We start from the raw sequence: 22,748 nt of genomic DNA, 5'->3' as shown, positions 1-22,748 counted from the left end.
AGTATCTCTTATCTCATCCGTAGCCAGGAAGATCACTTTCATCGGTCACCCAGCGAACTGTCGTCCCCGTCATATATAATTCTTTTCTACATGACAGCCGGTAGTTTGGATACAACTCATTAACTCTAGCCGCGGAGAACGCAATATGTTAATGTCACCGATGACAACTAGTCGTTTAATCACTTAACGCCTCTTTTGAATGCCGGGAATCGCAGCCCGCGAACTTGGAGTGATTCATCGGCTGCAACGGCATCTCTTCTAATCTCGAATCCCGAAATTCCTTATAAATCCTCGTCAGTTGGCCGTTTCGCAATTCACTTTTGCATCGGTTAATGAGGAAGCACGCGACGACGGTGTTGATTTGTGCCGTTCGCCTGGCCCCGACATAGTGAATCGTTTTTTTTATCAGTCTCCGTGCTGTTACATTACTTACGAGTCTCTCCTTTCATTTTGCAAAACGGGAATCTGCATTAAAGCTTCGTGAAATTACACGACAGTGAAATTCTTTACTTTTGATAGCTGCTCCAATTACATTCTTGCGTGGCGAAAAGTAAGTAACAGATATTGAAAGCTCTCTGCACTTTCGAATCTTTTGGATAGAGCGAGTTATCAGCTATTTCAAAAGTCGAGTAAATTCATACATAACTCGCAAATTACAGTGTTAAAGTAAAATATGTAACAAGCGACACTGCGACTTACATATGAATTAATCATAAGCAATATACTATACACGTATCCAGTATAATAAAACACAATTAACATTAACTAATATAAACACCAGTAGACACGAAATATTATATTGCAGGAGGTAGCAAAGAAAGCAATGCAAGAATGGCACAGAAAAATTAAACGAATTTCTATGTAACTCACACGCGGAAAAGTTACAAGACTATTGAACCAAGAACATTCATATTATCCCACAACAATTCAGAATTCAATTCAGAAGGAACTAATCAAAAACTCAGATTGGTCACCGACAAATGATACATCATTTTCTACAAATAATATAATTTACATTCTACGTGTAACGGGGGAGTGAAATTTAATATTGATGGGAGAGACGTAGCGTCAGATAAGAAAGCAAAGGGAGAAACGATAAAAGGGAAGAGGAGGTGGTCAGTTACAGCGGAAGAGGTCCTCGCGCGCGAGGATCGTCCTTCGGAACACGGAGAAAGCTCAGCGCGTATAGATGGCATAGATAGCAGGATATAAATGAGTCTTCGAGAGGTCCGAGGGCAAATATAGACGAGCGTGTTAGCGAAAGGTACTGGCCCGATATGGGCCCGAATGGCACCGGTATGGAAATGCGATCGGCTTTTAAACGTCGAACCGCGCTCAGCTATGTTAATTCCGTACGTGTTACTCGAGGTGTAGCTTCTGTTTATCTTCGAATCTATCCAATGTACCTTAACGAACGAGGAGGACCACCTACGTCAACGCCAGTCGTGGCAGGTTCACTGAAATTCTATTGTTTTGCCGCTGAAACGAATATTTAAATAATACTGCAAATACTTATTCTTCCGAGGAAGCAATAAGTGTTTGCTTCAAATCAGTTTCAAGTACCGGATATATTTTACTCTTACTATAGCTGCATTGGAATTGGAACCATCGAAAGTGCTAATTACAATCGTGTACGAAGTGAGTCCTCCGGAAATTACTTGAGTACTGCCGGTGACTGATAAGAAACCGGAATTTCTGCTTCAACGGAATCTAGGTATAATCACGTGTACCGCAGTAATAATGTGCAAAGTGGCGATGGTTGTGTTGCACAAGGTATCTGTTTTAATGTATTATGGATTGCGAGACTGTGCTGGAAAATATTAACATGTCGAATTGGAGATGGAAGGAATATCCTTGTGGATTCTTGTTATTCACGAATTAGACTAAATATTTAGGAATTAAAGTGTGATATGTTACTAAGATTCATCAAAAACTGTTTTATTTTGATTTGTAATAATTGGGCTTCTTTACTTGCAAAGAGTTTCTTTTAGTATAGGACTAAGTAGTAACTCTAGTTTCATCTTACAGTTTCATGATTTACCAAAATATCATACACTTTTAAGGGGGTATTCTACCCAAAAATTCGATTTTTTTTTTGATTTTCTAATAGTTTAGGGTTTCGAAAATATGTCCATAAAATATTAGCTATGACTGCCAGCAGAGAAGAGAGAGCTGCCCAACATGATTTTTTTTAAACTGAGGAACGTCCAGTTTTTGATGATACGACCTACACCTCGGCGTGTAACTTGTACAAATTTCAATATAATGCATCCCAAAAATTTGTGTTGATAGTTCAAACACTGCTAAATATGTGTGCAAAAACCCTGCCCTGTAGGCGCGATAGGTTTTCCAGAATTAATTTCCAAATATCATCTTCAAAAACGAGTGTCTAGACTAGAATACCCCCTTAATGCACAAAATTAGGTATTCAAAAATTTCATACACTCCAACTTCCATAGAAAAATGAATTATAAATCCAGAAGTAAGAACATATTTACTAATACAATTCCCATACCTAAGGCAATATGTACTTAATAACATTCATTGCATTCACCTTGAGCAATTCACTTTTGGTCCAAAATTATGTACGTGTGTTCACAAGTTGATTTCACTACCTGGACACTGCATCTTTCCCCCACAGGCTCGCAGTCATAAAACGCAAACTTACTATGCCCTGCTCGGCCACTCGTGGCAGAATCCATTTGAATTGCAAAGAATTAAATTCGCCATGGAAATGAAAAGGGGAATAAAAAAACCCCTGCGCTACCAATTACCTATGTGTACGATCCCAGCTAGACCAAGTGAAATGTTAGTCGCGTGACTCTTACACGTTCATGCATGAGTTCTGGCTGAGGGAATCTCTGTGCATATCAATCCTAGAAATGAGACACGTGCGAAATTTTTCAAATTCCCGTCCTCAACTATCACACACTATTATGAGTATTTAACTACTTTTCCCAGGTTCAAATGAATGGTCGAATGAACTTTTGCAGTCCCTAAATTTAATGCACATCTGTTTTTCAGTTTGTCATACATACTTCAAATTATTAATGTATAGCTCATGATAATTTGATGTGTAATACATAAAAATAGCACTGTTTAAAATTAGAGTAACATTTCGGCAACGTGAAGTAAATTTTTAAATACTATTCAAATTTCAATTTGGAGTCGCCCGCGACCTTATACTGTCACATACGCTGTAAAAGTGTCACATTGTCGTTTTAGAGTTAAAAACCTTACGTACTAGGAAATATTAAAGTACTGGCAAGAGCATTGAGTGCAGTGTGCACAGAACAACGTTAACCCTTCGTTGACACTCTGGGTGTGAGCCACCCATAAGCTGATTTTGACGCTCTGTACCTTCTATATGTAAAATAAATACCTTTCTTCCAAAGCCGACTTACAAACTATTTTTTCTCTCAAAATATTATATCTGAACAACAACTCTGTAGATTTTTAGCTTCTAATATTAGAATTTGTAAAAGTTACAATTTTTTAAAGATTTTCTTCGTGTTTTCTCGACACATGGTAATCTAGATTTTTTTTACAAAAACTGTGATGAAATCTCAATAAAAAAACTATTGGAATACATTCTACAGACCTTAAAATTAACCCATGATTTTTTTCATAACGATTGTATTCTTCAGATAAGAATGGCAGTCGTTGAAAAATTGTTCCGGGTGTGAGCCACCCAGGTGTGTCAAAGTCGTTCGAAAAACGAGGTGTGTGAACAAAGGGTTAAAACTCAATTAAGGGAAGATCCGCGCAAAGCGTATCAAGCTTCAAGGAAGTGCATTATCGGGGAGCAGCGGGCTCGCGTTGATTAAACGGCGCAGCCAATGAGCCGATCGATCGAAAGGGGAACTTTGTAGGCTAAGATTCGAGATCCCAGGGCGGTGGGGGAGGGAGCGAGTGGAAGGCGAGAAGCCTGTATGAACTTAATTTGATAGAAGCCGCGGCGTCTGCATAAAACGAGCTAATACAGAGAGCGTTCCCTCGAGCAGACATTTTGCACGGCTCTCTAGTTTCCGGGGTTAATAGAGACACACCTCCGTGCGTGCCACGGTGGAAGCACACGCGTGCTGCTCTCGAGCCACCTGCGCCCCTGGATCACAATTAAGGGCTCGCGCGTGTGATCATCGTCTCAATTGAGATCGTCACCTGTCGAATGGCTGTACCGAATCCGAGGCAAGTGTGTCGCAAAGTTCGCGCGCCGTCTTTGCTGCCGGAATTGAAATTCGACGACTGTCTGTGGCAGAAGCGTCGTTCGCTCCGTTCTATTAGGAGAGGAGGTTGACGATCGAGGGTCATAAGCAGGAGAAACACAAACTCAATAGCAGGAGACACAAATTGAAAAATGCCCTTTCACCTGAAACGCTTCCCTAGCTCACAGCTGTCGTTACAAACATAATTCACACATTCTACTTATGCTCTTCAAACCAGCATCATCTCTACCAAATAAATACCAGCGACGAGCCAGACCACTTTGCCCACGTGAAAAGAGTCTTAGCGACATAAAACAGGCAAGAGTCGCGGGAACATCCTCGATAACACCCTCGTTTACCACGTCATCGTCTCCTCCCTCGTGCGACCGAAAATCATCGTCATGGTTGCCAGGTTTCGCGTGGAAATCGAAGCAAAAAGGAGACGGCGCAGCAGCGCGTCTTCGCTGTCGTCGTGGCTCAGGATCAAAGGGGTGGCGCGTGAAAAAGCGGGATTTCGGAGCGTCAGTGTCAGCATCTGTTTTTCATTCAGCTTGGCTATCCACGGATTCTTCGCGTTTTCGCCTTTCGCTCGGTGGAATCGCGTCGGTGAACGTGGTTCCTGAACGGCTCGTCGGGAATGTCCTCTCATTAATAAGAGGGCGAACACGACGCGACGCGTCCACGGGCGCGTTATCGGCGGGCCAGGCAGATGCATCCACTTCGCTCTTCTGCCTGCCGAAGCTGGTCAGAGCTCGAAACTTCCGCGGAATGCGCGGACATCGCATACTTTCATCAATTTCGCGCGTCTCGAGGTGCCGCGCGCAGCTATTTCATTGACGACTCGAGCGCGGACGCGGTTCGCGCGACCGTCGTCGCCGCGGTCGCTGTCGAACACGTGGTGATAACGATGGCACAGATGCGAATGAAGAGAAATCAAATGTATTGAATTTTTATTTATACGAAATTTGGATATTTGGGGTAGGGTGCCTGGTGAATTTTGGGGGTTCGTTGAGTGCCAGGGCAGGTTGCTAAGAATTATGTATTACTGCTTAGCTTTACTTACTGGCTTCGCTCGGAATTTAGGTTTTGATTTTTTTTATTCTTTTATTATCTTTTTTATGAAAGTAGTCATATTCATTTGGATTAGCCAGGCATAATGGGCTGAGGTACCGTAAACTGGGGGAACATTGGCATGTTTTTGGAACATTTTGCTACATAATATAAAAATTAACATTTTTACATTTGCTTTAAGTATAATATTATAACATTGCATCTTTTGTGAATGCACTACAAGTGTCAAAATGCATAAAATTTGTGTCCTTACCCTTCTTTAATACGTGTTAAATACCTGCCGATGTTACCCCGTAACCGGGTAACATTGGCACATCATATATAAATAGCACTAAAAAGTTGAAGTTTGACTACATCTGAACATACATTAACACTTAAATTTGTTTCTTTTTAGGTTCAATGTACTTTATTTCTTATTTTTCTTATTTTATTATTTTTTTTAATTTTTAATTAATATTTTTAAATTTGTTTTAGGTATCCTATTATAGTATTGCATCGTTTGTGATGGTAATACAAGTGTGAAAATGTATAAAATTTGTTTCCTTTTCCTTTTTAATAGATGTTAAGTAGATGCCAATGTTACCCCGTGCTGCCAATGCTCCCCCAGTTTACGGTACATGTCGTGACCCCAGAGTTTACCGTACCAAAGTGTTTAGGTGACAGAAAAACACAAACATAGAAACTTTCTGCTTTGTGTATTAAGGCGTTGCCAAAACTTCCATATTGAACTATTGTAATATAGGAGTCATAAAACTTTATTTTATAATAAAATGACGAAGAAGTGACAATGTATCTAAGAGAATTTCAGAAGAATAAAGACTGTCAAGTTGCAAACGTATTTAGAATATAAGAAGGTGCAACATAGGTGCTAAATTGCGAAATACATGAGTTTTTCACATCACGAAGAACTTCGACCGCGAAATAATGCCTGCGAAGCTTTGCGGCTGCGGGATAAAGGAGGCAGAAGGAGGCAAATCATGGACCTCTGGTGGAAAGTTCATGATAAGGCCGCGTAAACGTGCGGGCAGCTAATTTTTAAACAAAGCCCTAATTTCGCAACTTCATAACATGGCTGTATACTGGTTATTACTTGGCGGGATAATAAATGATTATTACGTCGGAGGGAGGATGGCGGAGGCGGAGTCGAAGCGGGGTGGAGGAAGAATCCTTTGATGTCTTCTCGCTCGACCTGCTTCAAGCGGAGCGACAAATTCTTCGATATTCAAGCGATGAAAAGGCTTCTCCTTGGGGGGCTAACAAGGAGACCATACGATGGGTCCCCCTCGGATTTTGATGAAATTTTAAGGGATGAACCTCGAGGGATATTTTTCTAAATAAAACAACAAAATAATTTGCAAGGACGTTAGCGGTTTTGAAAACGAGACCTCCTGCTTATGACCGCAGCGGACGCTGCACAGTGGCTGCAAATGCGATTCTAGCTAAGCGAAATTATTCCTGTTATTATTTCTTCATGTACTTATATAGGGGAGACCGGGGCAGGTTGTAACACGGGGTGTGAATTGTAACATAAGTAAAATCTATTGAACGACAAATCTGGCAACCCACAGCATGCGAGAGCTGCTCCACGATATTAGCACCATCGGTTTTAGTGACACAAACGAGCGTTATGTATTCATCTTGTGGTTATAGCCCAGAATTTTAGTATTTAGAGCACGTAAGTAAATTATTATTATTATTGTTATTATTAAATGACTTTATTGCACCATTACAATTAAACTTACAATGGAGAGTAGGCGAGGTTCAGAATTAACTGTTGCTCTACAACCTAATCTAAAAAGTTGTTGGGAGATAAAAGAAAAGGAAAGAAAACAAATAGACTAACATTAAATACAATAAAATAAAATAACTAGGAACAAGATAAGAATAAGAAAAAGCCATTTACATAGGGAACCGTGAGAGGATGAAAGAACGAGCACTCAGCGTATATGAAGGAAACGATGACAGAGAACGTATATTAGACGGAATGAGGTTGTAATAATAGTTGTCTTAGCACTTTTATTTCAATTAACCGTCATTATAAACCGTTTGAATTTCTGCTTCTTTGTCGCAAACGAATCAGTACACATTGGTTTATTATAATGTGCACGCATTTTAGTAATTTGATGTTTAGCTTCTCGTTTGCTGAGATAAAACGATTCAAGCTCGGGGTAAATTGTAACGCGTTACTACTCACTCCGCTCTAAATGGTGATAAAGCAAGCTATTTGCTGGCACATTAGAAAATGATGCTCTAGATGAACAACAGAACAATCGACAATCCAAAAAGTAGAAAAAAAAGTATAAAAGTAAAGAAAGCGAAGAAGAAGATTTTGATAAAATCAGATGAATAAGCAATGATTGTTTAACTCGTGTGTATCAAATGTTTAATAATGATCTGTGTTTTCATTTATATTTTTTTAGAAATGTTTATTTGTGTTCATATTTGTATTTAAATAAGTAAAACAGATGTGTCGCAATTTACCCCGGACTGGGGCACATTGTAACAAAGGTTCAGATTTGTTTAAGATGAAGCTAGATCTCTAAGTGTCCAAGATTTTGTCACGTACTTTTGCGTAATCTATTCACCACATACGCAAGTAGTGAATCGCGCAAATTATTTCCTGATTGAGAAAAACACTTTCGAGAAAAAACTGTGAAAACTTTTTTTTGTTACAAAATCTGCCCCGGTCTCCCCTACCTACACTTCAAAAGTATTTGCATATTTATTATTTTTAATGTTACTTCTACTTAGTTACGATTATTTTCTTCTCGTTTTGTGTGTGTGTGTTAAAATACAGGGGTTCTCGACAAAATATTTCCAGATCACAACTGGTTAACTATCACTCAAAAATGCTCTCCTTTGTGCAATATTACATCACGAGCCGAATAAATACCATCGTTTAACCAATCCTCTCGAACCGAAACAATGCTCCCAGAGGCCCACGGTCCGAGAATTTAATAAGCACCGATAACAGAATCACATATTTGAAAATCGCGTGTGAAGCGTGTTGCACGCAACCCGCTTCATATTTCATTCCGCAGAGAGGTTGATAAGAGACTCTATATCAAGGTTAAATAGCGTGTAAATGGTAGCATTATATAATCTTAGTGTACCTACAGATAATCATAGCACAAAGGAAAGGGGAATGAAAGAGCGCAGCATTCGGTTGAAATTTCTCTTAAAATATTCCCCTTCGCGTCAATTGCAATGGCACATGGAGATATGGAATAATCGAGAGAGCGAGAAAGCGAGAGAGAAAAAAAAACAATAAGAAACAGAAGAACAAGGGAAGTCGAATTTAATCACTTCCTCGTACCATCTCGGCGATCCGATCTCCTTGTCCGCGGCGCAAAAGCCTGCCCCGTTCGCGGAAACGGGCGAAAGAAACGAAAGAAGACGTCACCGGCCAACGAAACACCGCGGGGCGAAGGGGCGGGGGGTGGTGGGGAGGAGATCGAATCGAAGGGATCGAGATAATTCCATTTCAGTACATCACGCAACAGGACGGTGCAACGGTGAATCGGAAACGGAGAATCCGCATCGGCGATCGCGATCGTCGGGCGTGCACGGTCACAGCTTACTTGTTCCCTCGCAAATATGCCGGCGGAGCGTTCCTCTCGGCTTGATGAGTGCGCAAAGAGGATAACGAGGGTCGTAAACCTCTCCAGGGGTCTCTCCGTATGCGATTTCCGATTCGCTTCCACGATCGACTAAACGACGCGACCGACGTCTTATTTGCGCTTTCGCATCCTTCTTGCAGCGTCTTACTTCCTCCTCTTCCTCCGCCTCCTCTCTTCTTCACCGTCGTCCTTTCCCTCCGCAGGCTTTTTTCTTTTTTGTTTTTGCCCCTTTCGCCCGACACGGGACATTTGTCCACGGCTGCACAATGGTTCCCCGCGATTTCCGCGATAGCTGGCAGCTTTACGGTCATCTTGGCCGAGAGAAAATATATGCTAATTCGTCGGGAGGGTTTGATTTCTAACGTGCCCGGCGCGGCCCGAGGAAACGTGGACTGCGGCGTGCCACTCGTCATGGGTACGCGAGCAAGTATCTTCATTAGCCTGTGTCGTAAATAACTTCCGTTCTCCACGCCTTCGGGGTATTTTCGAATGAAATGTTGCACGGCGGAGCCTGAACCTGTGGCCGTTATTATCGGCAACGCGATTGTCTCGCATCCACCGGGGGTGCTGCTGCATCCACGTTCTACGCTGAAATCGGTATTCAGCTGGGGAAGTTTTCGGGGTTCAATTGTAGCTAGTTTTTGATAATTAATTTGTAGACTCTGAGAAAGGTGATTTCTGGGTTTGTGGGGAGGTATTCGAGCTTCTAAAAATCGTTTTCTGTCCCGCTATTGGCAGTAATTAATATCGCTTAGTCTTCTTAAATTGTTGCTTTCTGCAGGGCCGGCGGAACGCACTAAGCAGCCTGTGCGAGGCACAGGGGCGCTTGATGCCAAGGGCGCCGATGACAGGGGCACCTCGGACGGAAAGCGAGATTTTTTTTTATTTTTACTGAGTAAGCGGTTCCTTCGAGAACCCAAGATATATTGTATTTATATTAACCCGGAATATTTATTAACATCCTAAATCACATCAGTGGTGTTCTGTGTTTTTTTCGGGGAAAAAGGTGATTTTTTAAAATTTTATTAAACGGGTCTTTTAAGAAGCCGAGGTATGTATATTGTGTAGGAGAAATTTCTGTGGGTGCCACGCTTTTGTCGCAATAATTCTAAGGGCGCCAAGCACCCTAGCGCCGGTCCTGGATTTTTAAAGGATAGATTGGAACTTAATAATCTTTAGGCCACAAATTATCACATATTGTTTCCATATTCCTTGGTCCTTTTAGTGCTTAATACATCTAATATCTACATTATGCTAATAATAATTTTACCACTAACCTTTTTCATACCACTGTTTACATAAGAACTTTTAAGAGTTTCCTAATCATCGTATTTATCCCGACGTTTGTGCACATCGCATAAGACGACAGTATGTCGCTTGTATCGTCTAACAAGTTCCCTCGTTTCCTCTTACTATCAAGCCTTTTACTAAACGCTGATTACAGACGCTTCGATTACTTATTTGCTTAATTGCAAAGCATTTGTCCCGCGGCTTCTCCATTACGATTGCACCAAGAGTCAGTTGCGTAATAGTTGCGAAATCGCGTCGAAGGAAATTTTCTGATCGTCGTCGATTACATTATTACTCGCCATTAGTATACTTGAAAGAAAAAAGTTCAGTCACGTTTGCAAGTATCCAAATAAGTTCTCCGCCTGCGTGTCAGTTATAAATGTCGCGAGTGGTAAAGGTGTCATGTTATGAAAGATTTTACATCAGAAGGCTTTTACTGCAAAACGAAAATCATTATACTCGCGAGAACCGAGGGAAAATGGCATTGACCAACAATTTTGTGAGTTACGCGCGTAAACCAAACTTTGCCCAAATTTTATCAAAACCATACCGACAGGTCCACCTTCATAGCTATTTTTAAATCGTATATCGCAATTAGAAGCCTCTCTTGTAAATCTTGTAATATGCACAAGTTCAATTCATATAAATTAGAAAACATTTCCCCCTCCTATTTTGAACACTGCAGATATCAAAATTGTATCGCGACCCATTTTCTTATTGAAAATAGCTTCTCAATTTATCCAACGAAATTCTTTTGGCGAAACATATTAATATTACAAAAGACGCGCACAAATGCAACTGTTGACCAAAATCTGCTCCTCACAAAGCAGTTTACGAGCCATCCAAAATAATAATTGCCGAGTTAGAGAATGATTCTCTACAACGGCGGTGGACGTCGAGCAGAATCCGCTCGATTCCACCCCGAAGCGGGTGGGGTTCTGCTCGCGACGCGGAGCGCGCTTCCGGCCCACTCGAATTCACATCGTCTCGCTGCTCATTTACGACAGGTTTACTGCCCCGCCAGAGGAAATAATTTCATCAAAAAGTCGCGTCGAGCGTGGAAGAAAGCCGCGCGCGGCCATGCTTCTCTGCTCCGCGCAGGCGTAATTGCCTGGCATAATTGCAGCCCCCTTTTGTTTCTTCAATTACGCGGAGTTTAGGCGGCAGAAACGGGAGAAGCACGGCGAGGGTCAGGAATTTTTATGAAATGGTTTCTGTCGCCTCGTCATTCACGTCTCTTCCCACTGGAAACAGAGGGTTTCTAGCATTTTCTACGGTTTGATACGCTGCTTTTCTTCATTGAAATCTTTAATCTTCTGCTCCAGGTACAGGTGCTTCTAAGTACTTTTCATTTTACATTTTATTCCAGAGGAATATGTGTAATTTGGAGATTGTAATCAATGTGCAGTGTGTATTTGTTTACTGCAGTTGCTATTTTAGCAGAAGTGCTTATTAGTTACTTCGTTTTCTGTTTTGTTTGTTAGTGGGGAGGATTTTATTTCCTTTGGTAAAGAAATTGTCTGATCGTATAAACTGAGAATGTCTGTAGAATTTTTTTAGAGTTCTCTGGTAGATTTAGAAGAAGGAAGTACTAAAATTCGATACGAACTAAAAGGAATAACGTTATTTGAGGACCTTGCAGCAAGAGGGGTGTAGCTCCATCTTTACCAACTTCGAGTAAATTAGAAAAAATAGTTTATAAAATTATTGCTTTGACTTATCATTAAAAAGAGAACACTAATTGACAAATACATATTTTTACACAATATGTAGTAGATAGTTATTGAGTTGATAAGTTTTTATTTCTATTTTTGGCGAGAATATATTCTTTAATAAAAATATTAATATTTCTAGTTTTATTTATTTGCAATAAACCGCTCATTTGTTATCGGATTTGCTTGAAACGTTCACCAAAGAATATAGAATTTTTTCAAGTATATTACACGTCTTAATTCAAAAACTGTCAAAACTGGAGTTCCACCCCTCTTGCTGCAAGCTCGTCAATTGGAAACACTGCTTTTTTGGAAATTACGATCTCCATTGATTTCGAAATTTTTGTCCCACTTCTCCTCGTGATGTATTAGTTCACTTGACATTGATAGAAGGGAGAGCATTAAATGGAATCGATTGAATAATTTTCCGCAAATCGAGCCATTTTATTTCCCCTTTCACCCACTCCGACAAACGTTTTAATGAATATTACGAGAAAATACAATATTTTTATCGTAAATGCAATCTACTCTACCGTTTTCGAAAAATTTAAACCCTCTCCGCCGTCAGAATGCTTCCTTTTTCGCTTAGAAACATCGTATCCCTCGCAATGTATCAACGTCAACGTAGGATTTATCGAGTCCTGCGTGCCATTTGCAAATTATTATCACCATTGCGAAATCTCCCCTGAACGGAACAGTCATTGCGTAGGTGCGATGACGAATTACAACTTGCTAATCGCTGGTAAAATCTGCGTATCCCATACATCCGAGCGAGTGTACATTTGCGAGCGTAGCCGCGCATTGTGGAATTTTCTGCAACGGTGAATTCGCAATTTTGCACCTGTGTGGAATTACTGTGGCAAGAATAACGAGTGTACATGCAAACTGGCAGAATAAAAGCGTGCAGAAAATTCGTCCAAGTGCATACCTCGTATCGTATAAGGAAAGCTTTCAAAGATGCAAGGTACTGAACGCTATATAGTTTGCAGTAACGTAGTAATTTATTTCTTATTTTTCATTTAAAAAATAAAAAATATATACAATGTGTGTTAAACAATATTTGAGATATTCTGGAATAGAATTTTGAAAAAAAAAAATATTCGCTGCGGACAGGATTCGAACCTGTGCGGGTAGCACCCAATGGATTTCAAGTCCATCTCCTTAACCGCTCGGACACCGCAGCTACGAACATTGGGTTGCTAGATTCGGTACTAAACCTTGGAGCAAGCGATAAATACTTTTTGATTAATATTGCATTGCAAATACAAGATGAATTAGCACAGCTATGGTATAAATACTGAAATACAGGGATTTCCTCAAATTGCCTATATCTAATAAAAGATAATACCGTTAACAACCAAACGTATCGCAACAGACTGGAAGCCACCAATCATAGGTTATGTACAATTTAAAACTTTGGCGCCAATACTCATAATATTTTCTTTACATAAGTTATAGACAGGGGCGGATTAAGATTTTTGTGGCCCGGGGCTATCAAACTGTGCAACTTTTTTTGTCATAAAACAAAATAAATACGTAAATTTTCAATAATTGAAATTTATTCTAAATCAAATTAAATATTATTTAATCACAACGAAAACTAATGATTTACAAATAAATAATATTCAAAGACAAACATCGAAAAGATATTTTAAAATAAACTTTTAGTGCGATTTTTAGTTATTTAAAAACCACTTAACAAAATTTCATTCAATTATTTTTTCATATAAATGGAAGTAGCCCCTCCTTGATCCGGCCTTGCTTACAGAGCAATTATAATGCAATTTTAAAAATAATTACGAAAATAAAATAAACCTATATAAAGACAGTAACCACTGGAAAATTCCTTTTCAACAATTTCTTCTTTAAACTGATTTCTTCTACCAGAATTTAGTTCCAACATACAACATTCAATTACCTTTCTCTATTATCCAAAACTAGACCTAAATAAGAAGGATAAAAGACATACCAACACATTTAAAGTGAGAAAATATCAGTTAATAAATTTGAATGTACAATATAATTTAAATAAAAGCATTAACAACAAACGACCCCGTTCACAGCCACTTTCCCTGACTAGCTGCGCCCAAAGGATCACAAAATCGCGCGACGTCTGTGACGTATTAATTAAGTATCGGTTAATAGAGTCGGACGAGTTTCTTCCACGATGGCACCAGCGGCAGTTAGGTAAGAATTTCAATTAAGCCAAGGAAACGATCGAACTAAGACAATTACAAGGGAACAGGGTCGCATTTCCGGGTTTTAACGAATGGACTGGAGATTAATTAAACTCGGTTCTCTCGTTTTCTTTTCGCCGGGGGGGCCGAGGAAAGCGGCACATCGGGGCCGCATTAACGATAATTGAGCCATCCCGTGGTTATTTAATTACGATCGTTAAGCAGAACGATAATCAGACATCATACGCGGCCCCTCGCCTTAAAAAGAGCTGTATAATCGCCGGTGCGCGCGGTACGTTGTCTTCGACTTGCGCCGCTTGTAAATCAACCGTTCCCAACAGTGATAAGAAAGGATCCGCCGGTATGCCGATACGCGATTAATTAAGCCGTTAATTAACTGACAACCGGCGAATAATGCTCCGCGGTACGTTGCGCGCTCGCGATCTCGCGTTTCCCTTCTCAACGTGTCCGCTTCCATGTAATACACGGTGTTTAACGACAGCCGGCGATGACAGCCGCTGGTCAAAAACGGCGGGAGCCTTCGCGGCGTGTGAAAGTCATGGTACGCGCGGATTAAAATAATTGAAGGCCCGGATTAACCCGAGGGACTTCGTTGTCTAATTTACTAATTTCTTTACTGAATTTAGATCACTGTGAAAATATGTGGCACGCTCTAAAACTGGGCGATTCGTTGACCAAAAGTAAGTCGGAAATGTGGGGTGAAATTTCTTTACGCTATATAGTCTCCATTTTCGAGAAAATCGATTTGCACGGAGTCTGCGCGCTCGACTGTGTGTCAGACTTGTTGAGCTCCCATATACTCCTGTGCAGAGCGCGCAATGTTATAGGGCCAGGTTCTTCCATAGTAATCTTGCAAGGGAAGGACACCATGTGGTAGACACCGATTTTGATGAGCCTTGGCACGATGGATGCATGTAGAAAATAAGGAATTAGGTGTCCGAGCGTTTCAGACAATGGGCTTTAATAATAGATATATTTACATGGAAATTATTAAAAATTTCATAGTGGCCGTGGGGTTTTAGTGGGTGAAATTCCCAAACTACCCTGGCGCACGCGGGAGATTCCCTTCTGGAGGCGTCTAGGTGCCTTTTGAAGATGTCTCCGCGTTAAAAAAAACTTTATAAATTTTTTTTAAGTTGGGGAAATCTTCAAAAGGCACCCCGACTCCTTCAGAGGGGAATCCCCTAGGATAGCGTGGAATTTTTACCCATTAACCCTTAACTGGTATCCTGGGTCGCACATGACCCCAAGCACTCAAAGTTCGCTGCAAAATTTTTGGTTGGCTAAGTTTGTCAACTGAATTTCTAATTAATTTTATAGTTAATAGTTTAACTTTCTACGTTCCTATTATTTTATACATTACCTAAGAACAAAATATTCATAGAGGATGATCTAGTGTCGACTTTACAAATTTCTGTGTCCTTTTTTATTTGGGATCTGCCACGACCCCAGTATACCAGTCACGTTTGCCAAAAACAGTATACCAGTTAAGGGTTAAAACCCCACGGCTATTATGAAATTTTTAATAATTTCCATGTAAATATCTCTATTATTAAGGCCCATTGGCAGAAACGCTCGGCCACGTATTTACTTATTTTCGACATAGATCCATCGCGCTAAGGCTCATCAAAATCGGTGTCTACCACACGGTGTCCTCCCCTAGTTAGTTAACATTTAATTTCCCTGATTCGGTTAATTGTCAAGTTTTTATTCAGTGAAATGGATGAATACAGGTGATACTTGTGCACGCGATCTAGGCTTGTCTTGTATAGTTTCGCGATTGCCAGGCCCGAGAGGTGAAAGGACCCATCCTTCTCCTCGAGCAGGAATAATGGATACTGGTTTTGTTTCACGCGGCATCCGGGAACCCGTCCCCGTGTTTCGTGTATTCCCCGGGGAATAGCGGACGAAATATCAAAGGTTTTCGCGGATCATTTTTCATTCCCACAATCGCTCGTCTCATCTCGAGCAGCTCGTGACACTGCACTAGCTGACAGTGACGAATCGACAGTTGTTGAGTCAACCCTTGAGACACTGGCCCCGACCGGTGTGTGCGTCTCTCTGTCCCACGCGTTTCGTGACTAATGAAAACGTAGTGTGCCTTCGAATATCCTTGTTCGAATCGAACCGTCCAGCCAGGTTGTCATATCGCCGCGGCGTGAGAAATTCTCGATGGCTATCGACGACTTCCACGCGGTAGAGGAAACTGGGACTTAGACGCATTCGTTCTGTGATAAGTTTTCTAAACGGTGTCAGGCAGTTAGTTCGATGCGAAGAATGGGACTTCTGATTAAAATGATGGTAGTGTTTGTTAGATTCTGATTAGAGTGTATGCTGGAACAATTCTTATAAGTTGGAGAATTATTAGATAAGTGTTCGATAAGTCAGTGTTTAGCGATAAGTTTTTCGCTGGTTGCTTCTATGGTACTAATTGCGAAACGTTAATATTGCGAAGTGGGTGTCGTGTTAGATATTTTGGTGCAGATTTATTTAAATTTTTAATATAATGTGATGATGGAAACATTCGAAAACTGAAGGCAGAAAAACTTCGAGATTTAAATTAGGATTTAATTCTTGAGCAGATGACAATAAGCAATTGAAGAATCCTTATAGAAAACACTACAGGTGCCAAAATTAAAAAGAAAATTTTAGCAGAAAATGTTCTACGTGCCGATGGTAATACTATAGTGTAGAATTTGATTTTTGGCACTTGCAGTGTTTTCTACAAGGACTCTTCAATTATTTTCCATGATATTCTGTAATTAAAACGAAGTATGCCTTCTCTAATTGAGTAGTACTAACAAAAGTCCAAAATTGTAATATTTGATGTTTAAATTTATCTAGATGATGAATAATACGAATTTACTGCAAATAAAACACTGAATTACCGCGAAGGTTATCCTATTCTCGTTCAGATAAATATTTCAGTGGCGCTGTAGCATTTCATTTATCTTTCGTCTTCGTGTTCACGAAATTGTAGAGGAATTTTCAGCAAAGATATTAACACCTATGCCGGTCTTGGAATTTAGGGAGACCAGATGCGCGTTACAACAGCCTGAACGCTTACATAAATAACAAATACGTTCTACCAGCGCTGGTTTTATCGTTCAACGTCATATCTTGCGCCGATAAAAACAGGAATGTCACGTCGATTCATTATTCATCAGTTCCTGAAAGTGTTACATTGCATAACGTCTTCATACAATTACGTCTCCCTTTCGTACCCTTAATTCATTTTTATTTCAACTTAACATTTAAACACATTACCCTCGCAATTCTACTGTTCCATATTTTGTACTGTTGATTGCGTTCGACAAATTCATTTACGCCACTATTTAAACTGATAATTTAATACAAGTCGGTGCCACTTTGTTCTCAAGCTTCTTACTTCTTTTTCCAAGTAGGTATTTATTAAATACAAGAGAAAGTCAGCAAGCAGAATCCCTACTCACATTTCAATATAATTAATTTAATATTACTTACGCAACTGATTGAAACAAATATCGAATATACTTTGCAACATAATCGAGGCACTTGTCTGAATGATAAAAATCTGCGAAATAAATTGGAAAATCTCTGTTACTGACTGTCCCTAATAGAAAAGCTTGTTATTCCCTCGAAATAAGGGATCCAAAAAATGGACCCACTTCCTAGACAGCGTTATCACGATTTACCAAACACTTTTGTGCGCGTGTCATTATTTGATCAACGATTTTGCATCGCATGGTACACGTCCACGGCAGTTGGAGAATTTAATTGCAACCATGGATGCAACTTTCCTCGCGGATACGCTACCCGTCCGATCGGGAACCGTCGCACGCCGAGCAAGATTCGTAATTATGGGAGGGCATTAATGTAATTACGACTGGTCGCGATCGTGCATTCGACGATTACGAAGTGCGCTTAAATGGCGACACGGGAAGTTTCATTCGGGGCAAAAAACCGTGGCCCTTCACCTGTCTCATGAACGAGCCGAGTCACTTTCGCGTACCATACTGGTTCTGCACCTTGAGCATTGAAAAATGCAGCGCGCCCGAGAAATCGGGAAACAGGGGATTATAAATTTTACCCCTCGAGTGTTTCGCGAGCCTAAATAGTTGATATACTTCGAGGTGGTGGGCCTGAACTATGTATAATGGCGAAGTGAGCTCGTTTGATGGAAATCACAGTTTCAACGCAGTTTCCTTCCATTTTTAATTAAGCAGAAGGGGGAATTTAAAATTGTATTAATTCTTCGCCCAGAATTTTGTAACTAGCGTTGAAAGCGAACTCTTTGCTTGGTTTGGTTTCAAAGTTAATAATTGACACGGAAACACACCGGTCTCAAACTGTCTAGTGCACAGGATGCAAATATCTCGGTATGGAAGAGTCATTAAATAAATAAATTTACACTGGGGAGTCATTAAAGTCGAGGCGCCAAAAAATTCATCCAAATCGGTGAGACCTATATCTCCAAAAGTTATTATCCGATTCGATTGAAACTTTTTTATTTTGAAGAATATACTTCTGGCTAGGTGGGGAACCAGAAAAAATTAAAAAAATGACATTTCTTAGAAAGTAACGACACTTGAAGTTTGAAATCACTTTTACACTATATTTTTCGTCATTTCAACGCCTTTAAAATTTATAATTTTTCAATTTTTGTAATTTTTTCTGGTTTCCCCCCTAGCTAAAAGTATATTCTTCAAAATAAAAAAGGTTTCAGTCGAATCGGATAATAACTTTTGGAGATACAGGTCCCACCGATTTTGAGAACACTGATTCGAGAAAAACGCATTTAAAGTTTCTGAGCAAAGGCGATGCTATAGGTTGTCGCTTGAAGTTTTTAGCTGCCAAATCTACGATTTTGCAAATTTTACTATAAACCAAGCGGCATTTTATTCCGAAAGGATATTACTTTCGGAAAATGCAATAAAAAAATCGATTTTTCGACTGCCTAGTCCCCTTAAGACGATCTTAGTCTTAAGCGACGACTGTGAATACCGCCCTAAGTCAGTGTTTCCCAACGTGGGCGCTGAGGAGATCTAGGGGGCGCTGCTGCTTCTAGAGGCAGTATGGGGCGTTGAAGATCAAGCAGGCGATGAGAATGCGCTTGAAAAATTTGGCCGCCTAAACGTTTTATAAACAAACACTTACATTTTACTAAATAGCTTTGAAATTTCAGATTCTACTCATTTCATTTTGTTTATGTCCAATCTAACTTCTTAATATCCAACAATTCCATGCACAGTAACACTTGAAAATTGCGACAATAGAAACAGTTTCCCCGAAGGCGTGGCTGAACAAACAAAATTTTGAAACGGAGGTCGTGAGCCTAAGAAGTTTAGGAAACTTTTCCCTAGAAGGTTACTCCAATCTTGCATCTGTTTCCCAAAAATCTAAACAGTGCGCCACCGTATCCATCTTCCCAATCTCGCGTCCAGCACCGACCAATCCACGAGTCCATAAAAGACAGAGCGACGCTTCAATTTCAATGATACTACCCCCCAGCGCGGTAAGCATCCCCCGCTCTCGGAAGCTTGCCCCGCCGTGCCCCGTGGCACCGAGCGTTCCTCGAAGCGGGAGACGAGAAATTAAAAAGCGAAAAAAAAAAAGAAAATAGCGGCAGAAAGTGCAATCTCGACGGAATCCCTCTTCGCTCAGCCGTATCCAATATAGACGTTCCCTCGGCGGAAGAAGAAGCGACCGCGCCTTCCGCGGAGCGGATTTTCGAGTGATCGTCGCGCCGCAAGGTGGAATGCACCTGCTACGCGCGAACGATCTTGGTTCAAAGGTTAAGTAGAAAATGTCGTAGCCTGGCATGCGGATAGGAGCGGGCGGGGGTGGCGGCGGGGGGCGAGGCTACCGCGGCAGAAGCTAAGCGCATATTAAGGAGGCTCGTAAAATTATAAGCATTCCTAAGAATCTGGTAATACGTCGACGCGTTGCCCGCGACGCTGGGCTTTTCAATGCTGGCCGGGGCCTGGCCTCGGCGCGCGCTGCTCGCGGCTGTGTGGGTGTAATTTATATTAACGGATACGCCAGGCCGACGGCGGCACTTTGAAGGCCCGTAATACCGCGGCTGTCGCGGGAAACGTGGTGAGAATACTCTCATCATTCGAAAGGACTGGCGAGAGGCAGCGGTCGCGGCGGACGGACCTGTCGGATCGACGGCGCAGCGGTGTATCGCGAATGCAGCTATTCGCCCATTAGAATTGAATTGAACGAGCTTTTCCTCGAGGGCCAGTTTCCAGCGAGTCGAGAGCGCCCGCCGTCGAGACGCCTCTCACCTCGCTTTTTTCCCTCATCCTGAATGTCTGCGCGCTCTCCATGGCCGCGTCACGCGCGCATTTTTCGAGATCGCCGCTGAGTTGGGGCTGAATTTCATCGGGCGACTTCGCTGGACGTCGTTCGGGATTGATTTGTGGAGGTTTAGTGGGAGAGAAGTTTGAGAGACTGGTGAATAAGGTGAGAAGGGGGATTTATTTTACGAGGTTGAAGAGGACAACTTGTGAGGACACTTGCCTCTTTTATGCAGGTGTGATGTAGGCAAATAGGTTTGATAGTGATGTAAGTAAAAAGAGCTGATACAGGTAGTTGGTCACTACAAATGGTTGCAAGCTTTATTCTGGAGGCTGTGTATTTAGCTTCCGAGTACCTTGCTAAGTGTGCTTTCAGAACTGTCATCTTAAGGAGGAACACCACTGTGACCGCCGGAAAAGTAAGCCATTTTTATGAATTTTTTTCAGGAATAATATACAATTTTCATAGAAAAATTTTATTACCTACCTTTAGTACGCTGTCTTAAGAGACTATACAAAAAAATAAATAGGAAAACATCCATAAATTTTGATATATTAATTAATCTTCTAGATCCCTCCACGCGAGCTGGTCAAAAGTGTAACTATGGAACAGCAGGTCCGAAATCAAATTTAATTTTTTTTTTATAAACTATATGAGTGTAGTTTCCGTTTTACGTACCGATTTCTTAAACAAATTATTTTTGTAAAAATGGTGCGCTTTACAAGAAAAGTTTCAGAAATCCTCGAATAAGATGGACAGTTTTTCGAGCGTATTTCAAAACATTTGCTTTCAATCAAAGAATCCGTACGTACAACGGAAACTACACTCATATAGTTTATAACAAAAAAATGAAATTTGATTTCGGACCTGCTGTTCCATAGTTACACCTTCGACCAGCTCGCGTGTGGGGGTCTAGAAGATTAATTAATATATTAAAACTTATGGATGTTTTTCTACTTATTTTTTTTTCTATAGTCCCTTAAGACAGCGTACTAAAGGTAGGTAATACAATATTTCTATGAAAATTGTAAATTATGCCTGAAAAAAAAATCTTAAAAATGGCTTACTTTTCCCCCTTAAATGGGATAACTACAACAGCTCTAGAGCACAGAATTTTAGTCGTCCACCTAAAGATCTGCCTTCGCCACTCATACGAAAGGAAGTAAAGTCCTGAACTGTGCCAGCAAGTCGCAGCAACAGAGCGAGAAATTAGGTCACCATAAACCGCGCTCGCTAAGAAAAACTTCCTTCCACCTTCTACCCGTGTTAGACCTTCGAGAACCGGAACAGAAAAATGCAAAACCCCGTTGAATCGGAACTGGTGACTCACATCTCGGCACAGATTTTTCCTTAGTGGCATTGGGAATGAAATAAGGAAGCTCCTTCAACGTCAATCTTCCCCCGTTCGCCTCCACCTTGCTTCCCCGTTGGAAAATCTTCCAGCAAGCGGATCGCGATTCATGTCCGCGGAAATTAATTGCCGCTCGTCACAGCCGCATTGACGAAGTGCTGGCGACTAGAACCGCTTCCCAGAACCGCGGAAGCCACGCGACGGTTCTTCGAGTAAACTGGTTTATTGTTATTTACGATCACCGACCGGACGCCATTAATCGCCACAGGCGACTATTGTAGCAGCTGTCCAGTTCTGTTTCGTGTGCCTGGAAAGACCGAGACGGTGCAACCTGCCAGCCAGACCCGTCATTTTCCGAGGCGAATTTGTTAAATAGGATTTATGCGTCCATTGTAACCGCCTAGGTAAGTTTCCCGCCCGCCCATTCAATTCGACGCGATATTTAAACGTCCCCAAATACGTGTTCCGATTTTCCCAATAAGCCAACCACTAAGGGGGCGGTGGAAAGGGATTGCAATCAGATTTTATGCTGTTTAATTTAGGCTGTCACTATATTCCAATATAATGATTTTAATCGCAAGAGATTCGTAACTTAATTTTTAGCCGTTGAAGATAATTTTGGTTCTTTTCAACGAAGTTGAGTAATTATAAAAAGTAATTTTATAAAAAAATTCAATAACCTAATTTAAAAGAATTCACTTCATTGAATCCTACAAATTACGAATTCTCCTATACTCACGAAGTGTATTTTCGATTATGGAGTATCATTAAGTTATCGACTGCCTGAGCTACGCTTTGGTCACTGCTAACGATTACTGACGCAATGTATCAAGTACTCCGCACTACGGAACTGGAAAATTTATTATTAAATGCGGATGAAAGACGAAGTGGTTTGGGGACTTATTTTAAGCACTTTGAGGAATAATCCAGTATTAAGTAATAATCCTAGCGACGCGAGGTGTACGATTATATCTCCCTGGCAACATAGATTCGCGCGTCAAGATCAAACGGGAGGTTAG

The 22,748-nt window shown here is 40.9% G+C and overlaps 1 protein-coding gene and 1 non-coding gene across 5 annotated transcripts in view; one reads left to right on the top strand and one right to left on the bottom strand.

Annotated features, from left to right (window-relative positions):
* The window catches only part of Vg (transcription factor vestigial), a 153,056-nt gene that overhangs the window by 44,443 nt on the left and 85,865 nt on the right, over positions 1 to 22,748 (top strand). The gene's annotated exons all lie outside the window — the stretch shown is intronic.
* Trnas-uga (transfer RNA serine (anticodon UGA)) lies at positions 13,000 to 13,081 on the bottom strand. The gene has a single exon. It is a non-coding gene; the product is annotated as a tRNA-Ser (tRNA).

Source organism: Andrena cerasifolii, chromosome 2, assembly GCF_050908995.1.
Source record: "Andrena cerasifolii isolate SP2316 chromosome 2, iyAndCera1_principal, whole genome shotgun sequence".
Classification (NCBI taxonomy): domain Eukaryota; kingdom Metazoa; phylum Arthropoda; class Insecta; order Hymenoptera; family Andrenidae; genus Andrena; species Andrena cerasifolii.
The sequence above is the reverse complement of the archived record's forward strand: the minus strand, read 5'-3'. Positions and strand labels throughout refer to the sequence as shown.